The following is a 16930-nucleotide window of genomic DNA, read 5'->3' as shown; positions in this document are numbered from 1 at the left end:
ATAAAATTTTATTTGTATAGCGCTTTAACAATTGTTATTGTCGCAAAGCAGCTTTACACAATCAAACTAATTATTTAAGTTTGTATGGAATGTGAATGTGTATGAATCAAAATGGTCAGATAGACCCTGGTGAGCAAGCGAGGGCGACAGTGGCAAGGAAAAACTCCCTGAGATGGTAGTAGGAAAAAGCCTTGAGAGGAACGTTACTGTGTATTGTTTCTCAGACTCTGCGATTCCTGTGACATGTGTATTGTTTAACAGACTTTGCGATTGCTGTGACTGTGTATACAGTATAAAAGTGGGTCTTTACCAACAGTCACTTTTGATCTTGCACTTTTTTTTTTTTTTTTTACCCCAAATACAACTGAACCTTGGATTAAAAGCATAATTCATTCTGGAACAGGCTTGTATTCTAAAACACAACCAAAATTAAATTTTCCCATAAGAAATTATTCATTTAACAGCCAAAAAAAATAAATACATAAAAATAATTATTGCAAAATATTAAGTAAAAATAAATTACCCAGCATTTTACCTTTAAAAAAAGTAAAAATAAATCCTGACAGATAAGTGAAGAGCCCCTCCCCTTCTCCCACTTCTCGTCTTACACACCTGCTTGACACATGCACGCACACAATAGAAACACTGTTTTATCGGAAAAATAAACAAGAAAATCTCTCTAATGACACTCGATTAAGCAACACACTAACGGAATCACTGCTGTAAACTAAAAATAAAACAAAATAACCTGCACTTTACCTTTGAAAAGAATTGCGACAGAGCAGTGTTTCTGTGTAGAGCAGAAGAAAAGAGTGTGTGTGTGTATATATGTCTGTCTGTGAAGGCGAAAGTAGAAGGGTTCTGTGTGTGGGACGATGTCCAATGACGCGCGCGCACACAGACACAAAGAGCAGAGAAAATGGACCTCTCTAATGAGACTTGATTTTGCTTTATTTATCATGCTCGCTGTGATAAATGTGCTCAGTGTTATAGTAAACAGTACACGCATGCACAGGTGTTGATTATACCAGTAAGAGACGCGCACTAATACCCAGCAGGGGAGTCGATTACCCACAATTCCGCAGCACAACACAGAGAAAAACCATTGGCTCAGTTGTGATCACGTGATGCTTGGCATCAAAACAAGAAGGGCATGTGTAATACATGATACTTGGTATTAGTTCGTTTTTCAAGTCAAATTTTATTAAAAATTATCAAGCCTTCTGTAGCACCACATGTTTTATGTGAAAATTTAAGTGGTGCATATGTCTAAATTTTTTATGGTGTATACAGTGGTTACTTACGCGGAATGTCTATGACTGCCATGCACTTTGTGGCGGCAAACGGCAACAGTCAAATAAATCAGTCGCAATTCAAAGTAATTTGTGAAATGACCGCCAGGTGGCGCAAGGGGACATTTTGCAAACGGCTGCAATTAATTTTGTTTAGACAGACTCTATGTTTCTCTCTGTCTACTGTTATTGTTATTATTAAAGAAAATAGCACAAACAACAGTTCAAGGGCTTGTAAAAACATTTTTATTTTTAACGGTAAAAATGTAAATTTTGGAGTCAGTGGTCCGAGCACCACGTAATGATCTTTGTATGATAAAATGACTCGTGGCATGAATCTACAAGAGGCGCTTCAGTTTCAAATAATCATTTAACGCTGAACCCAAACAGCAAAAGAACATGATAATAACAATTTAAAGAATAACATTTATCTTGATTTAAGCTGTTTATGTCCAGCATTGAATAATTATTTAATTATTAATAATTAGAGCTCCTCACATCGCGCCCTTTCACTTTTAAAAAATGCAGTTGTTTAATCAGCAAGTATATGTCGCATCTCTTTATGAGATGAATAATCTGATTTTTCGAAGCTGTTTGTGTCGGCTCATATCGGGGAGTTGAAGATGAGATGAAAAGTGAAAGTGTGTAACAACAACAGCACAATGCATGTGTGTATAAGCCTTTTAGTGAAATATAACAAACACACATTTATACGTGTTAAAAAAGCACTGTCTTTGTGGCGCTGTGCGAAACACACGCCAATGTGATCCGCTTTATTTCAGATGGTTGTGTATCGAGCGATTAAAAACAATACAAGGCGTGTTATGATAAAGAAACTTTTTATCTCTTCCATTCCAGTGGAAATTCTGCGATAAATTCGTTTAATATTTGACTTTGGTTTTTGCCGGCGGTGATACAGCGCAACGGGGGTGCTGGGATGTGAAAATGTAATTTGTTAATATGTTTTTATTATTTATTAAAGAACATTATGATGATCATAACAGCCTACTGCATTTAATTATTATAATAAAGCAGAAACACATCGACATCTGCTGACGCAGTAGCGCGGCCTGACAATGTTTTAATTTTTATGGTAATTAATTTTTTTTTTTCAGTTTATAAATCTACTACAAATTTAAAGAACACAAAATATAAGATAACGAAAAACATACATGCGTAGCTTTTATAATTACACATGATAAAATCTAAAGGCTCACTGTGTTAACGTTTACTTTGCTTAAATTTGATCCTAATAAGATTTAATTTCAATTCTACATTTGTACTGTAATTTTAATACTGTAATTATGCATTCGTTTAACTACAACGTTTCACTTGATTTTATGAGAATGAGAGAATGAACTGATGCCCGAGGCGTCAGTCTATAGTTATATAGCGCCACCCAGTGGTAGAAGCCAGCAAACGCACAAACCCAAATGCCGCCACCGTGAGGCGTGACGATAAAACCAGAATACCGCATGAGTAACATCTGTATGATGTCCCTGTGTCCCTCTCCCTAGATTTTTTCTCTGCACTATGAGAGCATGTAGGTTATTGCATGGGGTGTAACAGACTGATCTTTTACATACCTTACACCAGATCCTCATTTTGCACTGTTCCTCGCACTTGAACCTCAAGTTACTTTGCCTCACAGGTAACTATATTTTAAATGAACAAACAATATTATTTTGTCCTTGCATTTGATTTTGTAGCATGTCCCTACCAGTCACAAACCTGACTGATTATTCATGATCATTCCTGCCTCCTTGAATATAGCCTTTTTAAACAAAAAGTGTTTTACAAATCAATATATTGTTTTCTGTGAATGAGTGAGCAGGATGAATGTTTTTTTAGGTCTTTTTCAGTGCCTTTTTTTTTCTTTCAATAACCAAAATACAAACTTTTTTTTTATATTTTAATCTCATATTTTTTTGTAGGCAGTTTTGTGCTAAATACAGGGTAATAAGACTTTAGCCATTTATTTGTGTACCTATATAAGCAACCGGAAAATGCAAAAATGTCAGGGAATGTAAAAACTTCTCCAGGGTCCCAAATCTCTCTCAGAGCCCAGAGAGTTTTAAATAATATATATATTTACTCTGGTTATCTTGTTAAATATTAAAATGTTTTAAATTTATCAATCATTTGAAGGTGAGAAATATGGAAAAAAAACAACACAAAAAAACAGAAAGAGGCAAATATATTTTTACACTGTAGAAAATAAAAAAAAATTGTAGTTGTATAAAACAGCAATTGACTGACTGCAGGTAATGATACCTCAGACAGTAGCCAGTAATATATTGCTAACACATCTGTATTAAAAAAAAGTGACATTTTTAAAGTGTAAAATTAAATAATTATTGCATTTTTCCATGCCAAGTGAAAAAAGTAAGCAATGGTTAAAGTTACACAGGTAAGGTTTAGGCAAATCGGTTGTTGCATCCATTCAGTGTAAAGATGAAGGCTTCAAAAGGTTATGAAAAAACAATACCAGTAGGCAGCTTTAGAAAAAACAAATTCAGAAAGCTCACTGATGTTATGTCTAATGCCCTGTTTGGACTGGTCTTATTTAAATTTTTTTCTTTTCAAACACAGCTGAAAAAAGGTAGTCAGTACCACAAAAAGCATAATGCTTTAAAATAATACAGAATTTTTCATCTCGAACACCATAAACTAGTGGACTAAGGCTGCGTGGTGCAAACAAAAAAACAATAAAATTTGAATATCTTACATTCCTAAAAGTTAATTCTTCAATCTTCCAATATGCCATTTCTATATATGGGTTGAATAATTGCATCATGCACAGAAACAGCTGAACACCATGAAGTAGCACAGTTCTGAGACTCTTATTGGTTGATTTCTTTTCTCAGAAGAAGCAGCTCTGGCTGCAATCATTATCCTGATGTAGGTGAAGATAGTAATAATCGCCAGAAAAAGGAAAAGGAAAACATACATTACAGCACGACCATGTCCCTGCCAATCTTTAATTATCATCGTCTCTGCACTACACACAGCAGAGGAGAAAAAAAGCAGCAGGTGGGGCTGCTGCCCAATAGCCTATAAAAACAAATGCTGGAATAATAAAACTTATAATCCATATGATAAAAATCCCATATAATCTGGTCCTATGGGTGGAAATTTCAGCATGTCTCAAAGGCATGCATATAGCCACATAGCGTTCCAGACACATTGCGACCAAAGTCAGTGGAGTACAGCAGATCAAAACATTTTGAAATAGTAAAAAAAGACTACAGATAAATATGTTCACAGGATACTGGAAAGTAGCCTCAACAACAAGCAAGTTAACTTGAAATATAAATGCAGTGTCAACAAATAGGGTTTGTGCAAACAAAATATATCTAGTTTCATTTCTAAATGCCTCTTTTTTCATAATTGTCAATATCATTAAACAGTTTACATAGAGAAAAATTACAACCAGGATCTGCAATAACAAGAACTTCTCAAACAAATGCCTTGTAACACCAGATAACAAATTACTGGATGCATTACTATTTTCTCCTGCACTCTGCATGTCTGTAAAAATAATAGCTCATTAAGTAATTATTAACTTCTTGTGTGTTTGAATAGGGGATCAGAAAAAAAGGAACATGTTTGTGACATTTATACAGATCTAGTAGTGAGTGGGGGTAGGAGACTGGGGGCAAACCCTAGTAATTATTATTCTCTCTCTCTCTTCCTCTTTCTCTTTCTCACCTCTCTCTCTCTCTTGCTATACTGCCTGGCGAAAACAGGTCACACACTGAGATTTCTTTCAATTGCCTTTAGCTTTAATTTGGGTGTGCAGTGTGGTGGGCAATTTATGTATAAAAATGATTCATCATTCTCCTGGAACTGCTCTCTTACAATACAATTACAGTACAAGTCTAAAAAAGCATCACTAAAAAGATTTTAGTGGGTGCCACCTTGATACACGTTTCGCAAAAAAATTTTTTATATATATATTATTAAGTGTTATTTAATTTACTTTACTGTTCTTTAATGCTGTACCAATACTTCTGCTCAACTAAAAGTCACGTGATCTCCCACCAAATCAAATGCAATGTTCCCAATTGGTAAAAAAAAAAAAAAAATTACATGTAAATATTATAAAATGATAACCTACATTTTAATCTCTTTTTAGCTTTTGACCCTAAACCCAAATGTTTTTATATGAACACCAGAAGGATTAGCAGCGCCTGTCCAGGTCTTTTAGGTCTTTTAGGTCTTGTATAATTCTATAATATATAATATAGTTGCATTTCAATATGGACAAATAATAATTCTGCTCAATTAATTCGCTGATTATTATTTACATGATTAGACGACTGTCTGTCCCCAAAGAGTCAACATTTCATTATACCTTACGATAATGTAGCTTCTGTTAAAAGAAAAATTATTAGAGATAAGAAACTGTAAAGATCGCCACTAGAGGGTACTGTTTTGTCTTTTTGTAGTTTTTGTTTTGCAGACTCAGTTTCCCAGAAGGTACCTCAGTCAGGTGATGCGGGAGCTCACCTAAACCGAGGTAGGTCATCAAATCTTTTATAAAGAGCTGGTTAGTCTGGGAAACTGGGCCGTGGCAGAGATGCCATTAAAATTTAGGACATTTAAGTTAAAGATGGCATATTGGAATTCTGTAAGGGGGCATGTAGACACCCATTCAGTTAAAGAAGTACTTCAAAAATGTTGGGAACATAAGTATACCAAATACAGGAGTTTTGAGTGGAACGCAGATATGGAGGCCAAGAAAATAGTAATTGATTGCATAAAAACAAGCCCTACAGTAGTAATGCCTGGTATACCTCCTTGGTTGTTTCAAATGCCATTAGTAGACTTACAGTTGCATGGTAAAATTAACGATAAGAATAGGTGTATGACTAAAGAGGAAATAGTAGATCAATATTTGAAACAAAAATTTCAATTGCATTCAAATATATACACACTCTAAAAAATAAAACTGTGCTGTACTCAATTTTTTTGGTGAAACATTTTTACACTTAAAAATATTGAGTAAATATAAAAAAAATATAAAAATCATGTAAAATATACTTCATGAATTGAGTACAAGTCAGTAAAAAAATTAAGTAGACCTGAATAACTATATTTAGTACAATGATGTACAAAATTGAGTAAATGTAATGAAAATTAGAAGTTAATGAAAAATGAAAATTAGTAGATATAATTGAAATGGAAGGTAGAAGATACTGAAAATTATACTATTATTTAATAAACAAATGTGCTACATTTACTAAATATTTAACTGAATGAAAGAAACAATACACACATTTTCATTTTAATTAAACATTTATTTGGCAAATTTGACAAGACATGAAATCTAAACTCAACCTGGTTTACTTTGCAAATGACATGTAACAAGATCATAAACAAAGAGCTGAATTTATGTTATTAGTAAACAGTTTCAGAAACAATACTCCTGCCACAAGTATTATACAGTTAACACATGGAAGTAGACTTTTGTATTAGAATCTAATGAGTCACATTTTACATCTGAAAGATTGCACACCTTCACACTTCAGTTTCCTGCAAACTGTGGGATAGATACAAATGTGTGTGCAGACCTTCTCAGGTCTTAAAGAAGCAATGACAGTCTAAATGAAGACAGGACACTAAATATCCATGACCAACAGTACCATGCTTCACTCGATAATGATCGAAATTCCTTTTGATGATACGACAAATGTGCAGAGCTTACACCGCCATCCCATAATGCTGGCACCTGAAAAAGGAACAATAGTATACAAGTAAGTACAAGTGTGACTGTTAATATAAAGTCTACCAGACTGGTAAAATAGTACTTCCGTTCAAATACATACTTTTTGGACTAATAGTCCATTTCTATCTTTGATTCAATGGTTAAACATTTCATACTTCTGTAACATTTAAAAAAGTTGACATTTACCTCCTGTTTTATCTCCATTCAACTTCTCTTCATTAGTGGTGTTGGTGCTGTGAAAGAGATATAGAAAATATATAACATGTTTCACACAAACACACACACAAAATCAATCAGTTTTAGGTTCTCTTACTTACATATCAGAACATACATAATGTTTCACTTCAATATTTTAATTTCTTATTACTTTCTCCCAATTCTAATTCTGAGAGAAATGTTGTATTTTCACTAAATCTTTATATTTCATAGCTTTAGTTATTAGTACAGTACTTAGCACATTTATTTGATAACATCTGCTGCTGCTGCTTGCTTAGTGTTTAATCATGTTAAAAATACTCATATACAGTAACGTATAAAACAGTACCAGAGTCCGGACACTGCACCTCATTTCTGCTGTTTAAACCGGATTTGTTCTGAGTTTCTTCCTTAAAGTGTCGGAGTGACCGAGCAGACTCGCGGTTCAGTGTGTGAGGTGGACCGGTACACATGCTAGTTTTATATCCTCGCCACAGTGGCGGTAGGCTGGAGAAATTCAAATATTGCGGCACAACCGCCGCCGTTTACACCGGGAAACCCGGAAAAAACCCGGACATGCACGCGCTGCTGCTCGGTGTTAAATCTCTCCTTTTACACCAGATTTCAAGTGTCTGTATTAAACGCGCTTTAGCTGAGCAGTTTGGTGGTTGGAACAAACAAGCTAAATCACACTGAACCCCAAGACTGGCCTGTTGCTAGCTATCGTTAGCTCTGGAGCTCGGCTGTGACAGGATTCAGAACAGTAACTCACACACTATAAAGTTGTGTGTGCAGGCAGACAGAGTCATTACTACAGTAACTTGTGTTAGCTGTTTACTCACCAGGATTTGTAAGGAATGTTCCAGAATGTTCCAGGTGCTTCATGTCCATTCTCACATCCTCACAGCCCTCTTGTCTCTGATGTTACACCAGACTTCCCATGAGCACTTGCACAGGGCAATTTACTCAATTATTTAAGTTTTTGTTGTTAAAAATAAAGAATATTGAGTTGGAATAATTTATAATTGTAGTTTTTGAAACTAATCAGTACAATTACTCTATTAACAGATATTTTGATTAAAATGTATAAAAAAATATTAAGTGCATGTTAAAAATATAATTAAGTTAGTCAAATACTGATTTTTACTAGTGAAGTAAACTTAAATTATAGTGTAAATTTAAGACAAAATGAATAATTGTTTTTTTAGGCATTTATTTTGATTTGTCTAACTCAAACAATCATGTATGTGACTTTTAGAGATTTTATTAAGGTAACATAACTTTTTTATAACTGTGAAATTTACAAGGCCACAGAATCATTTTTTAGAGTGCAGATAAATAAAAAAAATCCAGATTGCGGGTACACAGCAGCTGCGATATATATTCCATATTTCAAGCATAGTGTTGTGAAGAGGTTAAGTAATCATGTATCCATTTTTACAACAGAAATGATGGCAATTTTAATGGCAATGCAGTGCCAGAGGAAATTCGGACCATAAGTGTGATTGTATGTTCTGACTCATATTCAGCCTTAAACAGTTTAAATAGCGGGAATTCTTCATCTAGACAGGATATTCTGTATGAAATTTTGCAGAATATTTATAGAATTAATCATATGGGAGTAAGTGTAGAATTTGTATGGATCCCTGCCCATGTAGGGATAGAAGGGAATGAGGAGGTGGATAAGTTGGCCAAAACAGCATTGAGAAAAGAGGAGGTTAAAATAGAAATTCCATTATGCAAATCAGAAATAAAAAGTATAATTAAAACTGCAGTCATAAGATTATGGCAAGAGGACTGGAAAAAAAGAGTCAAAAGGAAGATATCTATTTAACATCCAAGCAAAAGTGGGGAAAGAAAGGAAGGCATATGAAAACAGAAAAGAAGACACAGTTATAACTAGGCTCCGTATAGGACACTCCAATCTTAATTGCTCGCTGTACATGATGGGGAAAAATGAATCAGAGTATGTGTATATATATATATATATATATATATATATGTGTGTGTGTGTGTATATGTAGGCAATTTTCCTTCCGCTCGTTGAGGTTTCACACTCCAACTCAGTAGGTGGCGGAAATGCACCATACGTTGGTTTGCCACCCGCCACTAAACCTAAAGAAAAAGAAGAATAAACTGGGCCGAGCCATGAACATTACTATGTACTGTCATTAATGTGGGCACTTTGTTTTTTTGTTTATATGTTGATTTATTTGATGTTGTTATTTTGTAGTTCATGTTGTCCCATAACTACTAAGCATGCCCCCAGGCTAAGTTTGTTTGTATTTAAGTCTTTGGTGTTCAAGTGTGTGTGGAGCTGATTCCGTCTTGTGTAGTCTTGTGTCTAATTGCAGATTCTGTAAGTAACTTCTGTAGCCTCCAGTGTTGTAGCTATTTGGTAAGTGTAGCTAGTTGTATGTTTAGCTATATGGTAGGTGTAGCTAAGTGTATGTTAGGCTAAAGACATGGATAGTTAATTGCCATGGATGGCTAATTATCATGTTTAGCTGATTGCCATGTCTTCAGCCTTAGTCCTGTCTGTCGTCTCTCGTCTCCCCATGTCTCTAGTCCCTAGTCCAATCTCTCCGAGTCTCTCGTCTTGTCTTGTCCTTGTTTCAGCTCCATGCTTAGCTTGAGTCTGTGTTTCGTTCTTAAGCCTGTGTCTCAACATAGTGCTTATATTTTGTGTAACGGGTATTAGAGCCTGTGTTTCTTCCTTAAGCATGTGTCTCAACATAGTGCTTATATTTTGTGTAACGGGTATTAGAGCCTGTGTATTGTCAAGTAAGCATGTATTTCAGCATAATGCTTATGTTTTGTGTGTCTTGTCATAAAGCATAGGTATTGTTCAGTTATGGGTAGTATAATTTAAGTGTGTTCGTTTCTTTGGTTGTTTTGTTTTATGTCCTATTTAAAGACTCTTTTGTTTAAAAACACCCCTCTGTGCCTATGCCTGCCCTTTTCTGCCCACGGCAATAACAACACGCATAACACCCGGATTATAACAGAAACTCATTCACTGATATAACAACCACACATTGCACTTTAAGACCGTCTGCTCCAAAATTAAAGCATAAATGCTGTCAAACTAAATTATTACTATTTTAAATAGCATGGAAGGAAAACATCTTAAACTATAAAAAAAACTTTGTGTTGCTAGGTCAACATATCACTCAACGTTTATAGAAAATAAAAATAATCCTAGATTCTTTTTTAATACTGTAGTGTCACAGCCAGCTCGTTCCCGACTGTAACATAAAGAGGAACACGCATATGAAAGAATATTTAATTTACAAAATAATTATTTATTAAGGAAAAAGTTGTTACTTACAGAAACAAAGAAAAACAAATGTCTAAGGATTTAAATAAACACACACAAAAAAAACGTCCAATGGGGTAAAGAATATTGACAAAACAAAAATAAGTTGGCACGAAAGACTTCCCTGGAGATCCAAGTTCCACCAAAGGAAGCCCCCTTTTAGATGATTAGGCATGTCTTTTATACTCGCCGCCCAGAATAACTTTAATTGGCAAGTGACATCACCCATGGATATTATACTGCCACCATGGGGCAGGGAGAAAAAAACAGGGTTATGACAGTAGCAAAATTAACCAGCAATAAGACCACTGCCAATTTTTCCATATCAATAACATGCAGTAGTGAATTTTTGTAGCAAAATTGTAAACATTAGGCAAAAAATCAGGCTTTAAAACCAGACAATTAAATAAATATTGATGCACATAAGCTAACCATATCAGAACCTAAAATATTTTACTCCACTTCAAGACACTAAACTCATTTCACTCATCTCTTGTGCAATATTATCTACTTGTGTACTAGACCCTATACCAACACATTCTCAAACATATAGTGCCAGCAATAACTGAACTGCTATTAACTCCCTGGTAAAAGTTTAAATTATTAGTTATTAAACCACTATTCAAGAAACCTGACGATGACCCCTGTCAGCTGTTCAACTACAGTCCGATATCAGATCCTATTTGACTGATCATTATGTCAGTTTGTAGATTTAAATAATGACTCTTCTGCATGTTTGGTGCTTGACTCAATATGATGCTGAAGTCATTTTCAGAAAAGGTATTGATTAAAATTGTTTATTGAAAAGAATACATTACTGTACTGCAAAAACAGTTCACTTAGGAACATTTCCTAAAACTATTATAATTACATATTAACTAATATGATGCATGAATAAAAAATTTTAATTAACCAGTAAACTGACCTTGTCTTTATTCTCTAGGCCTGAAAGTTTTTTACTTTAATTTCTTTTTTTATAAACAGTTGTGACAGTGATTATGATTACCCTTTTGTTGCAAACAAGCAAGCAAGAATAATAGCATGCATCATGCAACTTATGGTGTCTTCACCAACTTGGAGGAGTACACGTCATCAGTGACCAGCTACATACAGCTGTTCTGTAGTCTGGTGCTGCCAGAGACAGCCTGTTGCATCTCCTGTTAAGTTCGTTAATGTTATCACGATAGCTGTGTATATTCTCCTCCCTACTGATGGTGAAGAGGCATGCGATGTTAATGCAGAGTTCAAATGCCCTTCTCAGAGAAGGAGAGATTTTATTTATGCCGCTCCATCCTCTGCCTAAAATCACTCAGTATTTTTTATGCCACACCAGAGAGAGTAAAACACTGGATTTATTTTATTCCAACTTCAAGGAGTCTTATACTTCAGCACCCCTCCTCCCTTGGGAAGATTAGATCACAATCTGGTTCATCTCCTACCTGCGTACAAACCCCTTGTATACAGGCAACCAGCTGTCTCCAGCACAGTGATGACATTGTCTGATAAGACTAGTGAGGCTTTGAAAGACTGTTTTGATACAAACATGTGGGAGGAACTGTATTGTACCCACCAGGACAGTATGGTGTTTTCCCAGTAACAAGCAATGGACATAATGGTATATGAACCGGGATATAAAGACTCTCCTTATACAGATGAAAAGAGTTTTTAAATCAGGAAACCAGGAGGAGCTGAAAATTGTACAGAAAGAACAAAAAAGAAGATCAGGGAAGGGAAAGCATGCTACAGGAAAAAGATGGATGATCAGCTGCAGCAGAACAAATGTCAGCGGTGTATGGAGGACATAAGGAGCCCAGCTCTGAGGCAGAGGGTGACCAGAAGTGAGTGAATGATCTGAATTGATCAGCTACATCCAGATAAATGCGGGGAAGACAAAATAACTGGTGGTGGATTTCCGCAGGCACTGTCACGATTTCTCTGTGTGTGTCTGCATGGCATAATCGCAGAGGCAAGATGTTGGTTCAGAAATTGTCTTTTATTAAAGTAAAACACAAAACAAAAACAAAATCTCTGTTTTCCGAGCACTGGTAGACTTTAATACCTTAATTAACAAACATAACGATTTTCCCCTTCAACTAGACCAATAAGATACACAACAAAAGCTAGACGCCTGACTGAAGTTCAGTCAAGCTATTTATAATCAACTTAATTACTTTCCTCGGTTCAGGTGAACGCTTATCTTACCTGACCGGGGTGCAGTCTGGGAAATAAAGTTCCTCAATAATCTATAACATAAAACAAACACAACCACCAAAACTCAGTCTTTGGGTGCATTGGCGCCCTCTAGGGGCCAACCCCTACAGGCTCAAACAAACATCTTTATCACAAGTGAACTTTCAGGGAAGGGGCATGACATTTACTTGGTATCAAACTTGTAAATATCTGGGAGAAAACTGGACTGGACGACAATGCAGATGCAATTTATAGCAGAGGACAGAGTAGACTTTTTCTGCTAAGGAGTCTAAAGTGTTTTGTAGTGCAAGAAGCACTACCAAAGACCTTCTTGACTCTGTGGTGCCCTCAGCCATTTTCTATGGACTGATTTGCTGGTGCAGCAAATCTCTACTACAGACAGAGGAGACCAGACAAGCTGATAAAGAAGGCCAGTTCACTTTGGGAAATTCCCCTGAACGCTGTTCATTATCATTGCTAAAGAATGACTCTCACTCCCTGTATGAAACAGTTTAATCTTTGAACAACTCCTTTAGTGACTGACTGTTGCATCCTAATTGTCTAAAAGAGTGATATCGAAGAGTTTTTTCTTACTGCTGCTATTAGACTGTACAATCAAAGCTGCTCCCAGTGAACCAGACACCATTATGCACACACTATTATTACTGTTATATACTGTCTTTATAATATCCGAAACTTTGCAATATAGTTGCAATAGTTAGAATAGCTACAATATTTCACAATATAGTTACAATACCTTATATTTTTGTGCAATAGCAACTGTGCAATTACACCATTTTAAACTGTGCAATATTATATTACATAGAGCAATTTGTACCTATTTAAAGTGTAACTATAAAATTTTTTTTTTGTATTTATACACTGTACTCTGTATTAATATTTGTTTTTAACAATGTTTTTTTTTGTATTTATACATTGTACTGTTCCTACTTTGCGTAGAACATAGTAATGTAAAATAAAGGTACCTTGTCTTATCTTATTAACAAGTGCACCAATGACTCTTTCCAAGAACATCATCTCCCACCCTAACCAGAAACCATGGATAACTGTGGAGGTGCATGCACTTCTGAAGACCCAAGATGCCTTTAGAGCGGCGGACAACATGACCAGGTACTGTGTCTCACCACAACCCATGTAAAGTTCTGACAAACAATATCCCTACCAGAATTTGCTGAACAGCTGGCAGATGTTCTTACCAACATCTTCAACATTTTTCTGAGCAGGGCAATCGTTCAAGACTGCCACCATTGTCCCTGCGCAAAACAAACCTTCTGTGTCCTGTCTCAATGACTACTGTCTAGTTGCTCTTACACCTATCATAATGAAGTGCTTTGAGTGGCTTTCATGAGACACATTAAGACCTAACGTGCTAAACCACCCATCCCAAGTGGACCTGCTGTAGTTTGCATATTGTCCTTACCATTTCATGCTGACACTATCTCCACCACAATCCATCTAGCCCTAACACTACTAGACAGTAATGAGGTTTAAATGCTGTTCATAGATTTTATCTCAGCATTCAATACTACAGTATCATCCCTAACACTTGATCAGAAAGCTTAGCCTGTTAAGCCTGAAAACCGCCCACTTAATTAGATCCTAAACTTAGTCAGTGCAGATCAGGAACAGCACCTCTAGCACCACCATACTTATCACCGGGGCCCTTTAGGGCAGTGTACTGCTGTTCACACTGATGACTTGTATGTGTATACATTGTCAACATTGTCATTGTCAATCTCCAAATACATTGTCAACTTTGATGATGACAACAGTGGTGGAGCTTATCAGCATGAATGACAAGTCAGCATACACAGAGGAGGTGCAGGGATTAACAGACTGGTGTAAAGACAACAACCTGTCTATGAACGTTGATAAAACTAAAATCTAATAGTTTTTGACTTCAGAAGGACACGGAGTGACAACTTTTCCCTGAACATCTACGGCTACTCTGTGGAGACTGTCAAAAGCAGCAAATTCCTTGGTGTCCACATGGAGAAGAATCTCACCTGGTCCCTCAACAACAACTCATTGAACAAGAAAGCCCAGCAGCATCTTTTCTTCTTGAGAAGACTAAGAAAGTTCTAGCTTTCACCACTTATTCTAACCATCATCTATAGAGGGTCTATCGAGAGCATCCTGAGCATCTAATATCACTGTCTGGTTTGGGAATTGTGCCATATCAGACTGTAAAAATGTAAATTCTTTGAGTCAGTGGTCTGAGCACAACGTAATCTACACGAGGCGCTACAGTTTCAAATAATCATTTAATGCTGAACCCAAACAGCAAAAGAACATAATAACAATAATCTAAAAAATAACAATCATCTTGATTTTAGCTGTTTATGTCCAGCGTTGAATAATTATTTAATTATAAAAAATTAAAGCTGCTCACATCGCACACTTTTCACGTATTCTGACTGAAACAAAGCTGCTCGTGTCGGCTCATTTCGGGAGCATTTTGATAAGTTGATGTCTTTTCGTTTCGGCTGTGGATGAGCTGTAGTAATCCACGTTTTATACAAATTACATAAGCTGATTTTTTCTCCATTAGTTTATATCAAGGCAGACATTTTGCTTTCTGTAAGTATATATTTTTCATGTCTGTGAGGCGAGTATAAATGGAGTTTCGGTTCATTTTCTGACGCGCTCAAGTTCACAGAAACCAATACAGAATAGCGCTGTATCCCTGTTTTCTTTCATTATTTTACATATATATATATATATAGCGTTTTCTCGTCGTTGTGCGTGCACTTAAATAAAAGTAAAGTCTTACAGATCTGGCCTTTAAAAACGCACGTGCGGCAAGCTGTGAAAATGCCCTTCAATACCTGTAGGGGGCACTCGTGTTTCAGTCTAAAGTATTGTGTGTCTACTGAAGCCGAAAAATGTTATGTCTCTTAGGCGCCCATTGACGGCAAGCGACAGAGCTCATAAACGTGCCAAGCTCAAACTGATATGTATTTATTCATCATTTTCATTCAGAATTATTATTATTAGTAGTAGTAGTTCTCCGAATTTATTATTATTATAATTATTGTAACGCACCCGCGCGTGTGCAAAAGGACTACAAAGATTTATGACGTTAGCCTATAACACTATGTTGTTTTTATGCGCTTTAAACGCAGATGGGTACTGGTGGCTCAGTGGTAGGTGATTCGCCCGCCATGCGAGAGACCCGGGTTCGGTTCTCAGCCAGTGCTCAAAATGCCGGTGCTATTCGCTAAAATGCCACAATATAGCCATTACATTATCAAGTTATGCTTCAGTACTAAATGCATGTTTGCAGTTGAGAATTTTTTTTGCTTAAGCTATGAAACACATTAGCACTCACCTCACAGTTGCTATAATTTAATGATTATCATAAGCAAAAAGTGTAAAACAAAGGATTCACATTTATTACATTTTCACCCAGAGCGGGATTCGAACCAGGGTCTGGACGATTTTATAGGATATACGGATATTATATGGATATTATTTAAGCAACGCCACACCACGTGGAAAGCGGCAAAAATGCTTCAATTTCATTGGCTGTCACTGAGTGTCAGCTATTCACGACTGGCCCTCGCGGAACGCAGAATCCCCGGGCTTTGACTGCGCTTTCTCCATTCGTTATTACAGGGGCGGACTGGGACCAAAAAGTGTCCCTGGACTTCCTGGCCCACAGCAGCCCACACCATAATACATTGGCTTATTAATGTAGAGATACATTTTTAACACCAGTTACTAGTATAAAAATATAACACAATACAGAAATCAATGCTATTTAAACATGTCATTTGAAGTATCACTGAACATATATTGGGTCAAAGAAACGAAAAAAAAGAACATCAAGACAAACAACATATAAATCTATAAAGACAATATTTTAAAAGGAATGGCAATAAAACTGAACAGGTAAGCTGAAATAAAATCAGTAGCAGCAGTAGCTCACGCTAGTAAACTAGTTACTTATTTTAATTATTATGGTAGTCAATATTAATACAAAATAATGCTAAGAAACATTATTTCAATTAATATTGACCACCATAATAATTACTAGCACAAGTTAATGCTGCTACTAATTTTATTCTGTTTGATTGCCATTCTTTTTACTTGGCTCTGGTAGATCAGGGGAGACGTGTTGGTCATCATCAGCATGTATTATGATGTGGGATGTGGTGCGCTGCTGGGTCCAGCCTCACT

At 36.0% G+C, this 16930-nt stretch overlaps 1 long non-coding RNA gene and 1 pseudogene across 1 annotated transcript; both read right to left on the bottom strand.

The window, feature by feature from the left end:
- Positions 1–3858: 3858 nt before the first annotated feature.
- Positions 3859–4821, bottom strand: LOC128532804 (odorant receptor 131-2-like; annotated as a pseudogene).
- Positions 4822–6858: 2037 nt separating this feature from the next.
- Positions 6859–7722, bottom strand: LOC128533094 (uncharacterized). The gene is made up of 3 exons (XR_008361340.1): positions 7568–7722; positions 7210–7256; positions 6859–7026 (listed from the first exon to the last, which is right to left on the bottom strand). It is a non-coding gene; the product is annotated as an uncharacterized LOC128533094 (long non-coding RNA).
- Between the last annotated feature and the right edge of the window lie 9208 nt (positions 7723–16930).

Source organism: Clarias gariepinus, chromosome 11 (assembly GCF_024256425.1).
Source record: "Clarias gariepinus isolate MV-2021 ecotype Netherlands chromosome 11, CGAR_prim_01v2, whole genome shotgun sequence".
Lineage (NCBI taxonomy): Eukaryota > Metazoa > Chordata > Actinopteri > Siluriformes > Clariidae > Clarias > Clarias gariepinus.
This window is presented reverse-complemented; position numbering and strand designations above follow the sequence as displayed.